At 32.6% G+C, this 5,004-nt stretch overlaps 1 pseudogene; it reads left to right on the forward strand.

The window, feature by feature from the left end:
- Positions 1 to 239: 239 nt before the first annotated feature.
- On the forward strand, positions 240 to 4,711 carry LOC129963501 (tubulin beta chain-like; annotated as a pseudogene).
- Positions 4,712 to 5,004: the final 293 nt, after the last annotated feature.

Below are 5,004 nucleotides of genomic sequence, written 5' to 3' on the forward strand. Positions count from 1 at the left end.
TTTAGAGATTCAGTAGGTATATTAAATTTTTATAATATTATTCGATATTAAATTTAGTATGCATTGTAAGACATCGCAGGAAGCAAATTCATGATATGTTGTCCATTAAAACCGACCACTTGCTTAGTAGAATTTATAATTCCTTAAAGTGAATAAATGAAATACACATTGAATTATCGTTTAACATTATTTCCTAAAAAAATATGTTTCAAAGATAAATACTTTTTCTTTAATTTTCAGGAGGCAAATATGTCCCCCTAATGAATATTCAAAAATCGCAATGAGTAACGAACATAAAAAATGGTAAGTAGCCTTTTCACAAAATTTGTAGAGTTCTATTTAATTTTAGACGGAAACTAAGGAAAATCTGTTTGTTCTAAGTGCATATGAACTCAGTAACTTAAAAACCTGAAATAGTTAGATGAACAAAATTTATCATATAGCTTTATCAGGTTGAGGTAAAAAAAAAATTATGCAATTTTTTAAATTTTATTTTCGTATGATAAATATATACGAAAACAGCAAAGCTAATGAAGATAGTAATCTCCGTTCAAATCTATAATCATCAGCCAACGTTTTGGAGACTTTTCAAGAACTGTGGTATGCGCGAATCCAGCAAAAGAGATTGATCTCCTTTATGGCTTCCTCTTTTGAATTATGGATGGCGACATCAAGATGCAGCTTCAGATATGAATAGATGTCCGAAAGGGCCATGTGTGGATTGTATGGTGGATGTTAAATCAAATCCCACTCCAACTTATAGAGCGTCCAGATATGCGGCTGGGCATTATCTTGATGAAAGATAACTATTTTCCTTTTGAACTCGTTTTTTCGTTTTATGCGAATGGCATCGCGAATTTTGATTACCATGTTGCTATAAATTGCAATACTGATCGTTTATTCGCAGTTCATGTACTCTTTGTAGATACGTCTGCGACAATCCCACTAGATACCGTCTAGCACCTTCTAGTTATTTCGGGCTCTTGCAATCGATCCTGCTGATTCCCTCCTTAAGTGCTGACTAAAGGGAGGGGGCTTTACGATTTGTTTTTTTTTGTAGTAAATCCATTCTTTATCGCATGCCACAATTCTGTACATAATTTTCTTTTTTCTTTAATTTCTGAGCAAAGACAAATAAACTGCTTTTCTCTTGTGCGCATGTCTTTTGCAGCCAAATCGTGAGGCATACAAATTAAGAACTTAAGCGTTAGATTTATGCTTTTCAGAGAGTTGACTATTGTCACTTGACAAACGTCAAGTCTTAATGCAATAATTCGTGGTGAAAAATTTATGTTTGATCAATGGAATTTCAATTTTAATTGCTCACAATCAACTTCAATAGGCGACCAGAACGTACTTCATCTTCAATGTCGATATTTTTAACTTTAAAACTTTTGTGTCATAAGAAACAGTGCTGATGCCTAAATTTTCTCACATTTTTTGATGATATACAGTCGTGCTGAATTTGTTATGGAACTCGTAGTACATAATCGTTCTGATCTGTTGAAGCGATAGCTCCATTTTAAACACTTTTTTTGACGCAAAAAATAATAAATTTTTAACAAACAAATTACATAGTCTTGTAATTCCCGTTTTCAGCTTTCGAACTATATAATTTGAATGCTAAATAAGGTATTCTAATTACTCCAATGTTGACCTTCTTAATAATTTTTTAAATATACAAAGATGAGAATTCATATTAAATTTCCCAAACTTTTCAAAAATTTTAAATTATTTCCTTAAATTGCATTCCAAAAATATTTCTACGAGTTGCACGCAATTTTAAATATGAATTTCTCTTTTAATTACCCTAATACTCCATAAATGCTTTATATTTATATAAAAATAAAAAAAAGCTTGATATCTATTAATTAATGAAACAACAGTTCATATGCTAGCTTCACAAATCAAAAAGCTACTATCAATATTTGGCTAAGTTTGCTAGGAATTTATTTTATTTCAGGTATCTGATGCTGTAGTCGAGCCTTATAACGTCACTCTTTCTGTGCATCAGTTGGTAGAAAATACAGATGAAACTTTTTGCATTGACAACGAAGCTCTTTATGACATCTACTTTAAGACTGACAACTCCAACTTACGGTGACCTGAATCATTTGATCTCGGCCACTATGTCTGGAGTAGCAACATCCCTCCGATTTCCTGGACAGCTGAATGCTGATTTACGGAACTTGGCAGTTAACATGGTTCCATTTCCACGGTTACACTTTTTCATCACAGGATTTACACCCCTGACGTCTAGAGGAAATCAAAAGTACCGAGCACTGACTGTTCCAGAACTTACGCAGCAAATGTTTGATGCCAAAAATATGATGGCCGCTTGTGATCCAAGGCATGGAAGATATTTGACGGCTGCAGCTGTCTTTCGCAGTCGTATGAGTATGAAAGAAGTGGATGAGCAGATGCTAAACAAGAATAGCAGCTACTTTGTGGAGTGGATTCCCAATAATGTAAAGACTGCCGTCTGCGATATCCCGCCAAGAGGTCTGAAGATGTCCTCCACATTCATCGGGAACAATACGGCCATAAAGGAATTGTTTAAGAGGATTTCGGAACAGTTTACAGGTGTGAAACATATTTCATTCTTTTCCACGTTTACTTTGAAAAACTCAAGTATTTCCGATGAATAAAATGTCCATTTCTAAACACGGAATTTCTGTCGGGTGCCATATAAGAAGTAAATGCAATTAAGTATAAGAATTATGTTTTCCAGATCTATTACTACTTTTAGAGGATTAAGATGCATTGCGATATGGATTTTTTAAATGCTAATGAATAGAAATAATGCATAATGTTTCGAATCTAAGAAAAAAAGATTATACCAGTTCGTTATTGTTTTGAAGAACAATTGAAGCACATCAAATTTTCTTTTGAAAATATATTTACTTTGTAGCCTACTAATATAAAGCTGATCTGATTTTAAAATATTTTTTAAGATTCTTTGTTCGCATGCTTCATACAGGCAAAAGAATAATCAAACTCGCCTATATTATAGCAGTTTCAAAATGTTTCCAAATTCTGTAGCTTGATGGGGAAGTTTAGAATTGAATTACAATTTTATTTCATCCTCAAAATCTGCATAGAAAATTCTTATGATGCTAACATTCTATCTGTATTATGAGAGATGCAGGAATACGCAGAAATCAAAGCATTCGCCGTAACTTGGTTTTTGTGCAATTAAATACCTGCTAATTGAAAAGTAGAGAGTCTTCTTAAGTTCCGTTTTCATCGTCTGATCTCAATTCTAGATTTCAAGCAGTTTTCCCTAATGGTATGTAACAAATATTCAAAACGAATATAAGAAAAAAACATTGATGGTCTTTTCAAATATTAGAGTTTAATGTTACAATCTAATTACTCCATTTTTAATGGTAATAAACAGTATAAAAAGTGGGTTCTTTTTTCGGTTAAAGCGAACATTCATAATTACTACCACGCCATCCCATTTTCATATCCATTTAGACGAGCAATTCAAGAGCGTTTCACGCCCGCTTCGCTTCAATCTTGGTGAACGCTTTGCAAGCGCACAACACAAATCACCTCCCACTATGCCTAGGCCTACGTTTCATGAATGCCTATTCCAAATAGAAATTCGGACGGTTTGGATATCTGGCCTTTTACTCCACACCCTGCTAAATGGTTAACAGCAGTTCTGACAGGTTTTTCGCTTTGACGATCGATTCTGGAGAATTACCACTCCCACTGCAGGACGCAGTATGATGATGAATGTGCGGTCATGGATATATAACAGTGTTCTCCAAGCATAAAACTAAATTTTTATTTTAGAGTGGCAGTTGCCAAAATTGGCATCGTGTTTATCAAGTACAGCTGTGCAAAACATATGTTTAGATACGCAATTTTTTTGAAGTTTCCGCATCTAGTGTTCATTTTAATTGCTGTTGTATCAACAATAACATGTTTAAAATTGAAATATACTTTAATTTACTTTCACTTATAAGTATTATGCCCCAAAAATTCTTGCAACATCTAATCAAAAGATGAATGCGAATGATTTAAAATTAATTCTAGAAATTCGACATCGGGATTTTCATGAATCTCCAGTTTCATAATGCTTCCTTGATGCATCTCCAATTGTTCTCAGGACATTAAAATGCCTTTCAAAATATAATTAAAAAAATAAAATACGGACTTATTTTGTTTATTTGTTTAGAAATTAAATTTCTGCATCATTCTGTAAAGCGAACATAAGTATCCCTTAATTTATAGAAAAAAGAGAATCTACTCCAATCTATATTCATTTCTATAATTTTGCCCTTAATCAGTTATTTATATGCAAATATGATTAAAGATTAAATTGATACTATAAGTTAATTGATTGTTAATCAACAGATAGGGATCACACGTAAAACATTATTGCGAAATTCGTAACTTCCTTTCCAGCCATGTTTCGGCGGAAGGCTTTCTTGCATTGGTACACTGGCGAAGGCATGGACGAAATGGAGTTCACCGAAGCCGAGTCAACATGAACGACCTCGTATCCGAATATCAACAATATCAAGAGGCGACAGCAGAAGAAGGCAAATTCGAGGAAGAGGAAGCTGCCTAGATTTTCATTTAGAAATAAATAATCTCATCATCTTTGATGCTATAATTTAGCAAATGAAACTTTTCAATTGGGGATATTCAGACGTGTTATTAACGCGTGTTTCTTTTATAATCGAAAATGTAACTTATTTGATTGTCTAAATTTAACATTAATCTACATCCATGAGAATGTTAGATTTCTATATAACATATTTGTTACTAAAATGGAAACATATTTATGTTAGTTACATAAACGATTGTATTTAAGTTCTTTTAAAAGAATAAAATATATTTCCTTCAATTCTTATCATTATGACTCTTATAATGTGATAGAAATTTGCTAATACAGTAAACAGATATAAAAAAATATATATATAAGTTTTGTAAAACTCATAAAAAATGAAATCAATACTACGCAACGCTTGATAACACTACTTTTCA

Source organism: Argiope bruennichi, chromosome 1 (assembly GCF_947563725.1).
Source record: "Argiope bruennichi chromosome 1, qqArgBrue1.1, whole genome shotgun sequence".
NCBI classification, from domain to species: domain Eukaryota; kingdom Metazoa; phylum Arthropoda; class Arachnida; order Araneae; family Araneidae; genus Argiope; species Argiope bruennichi.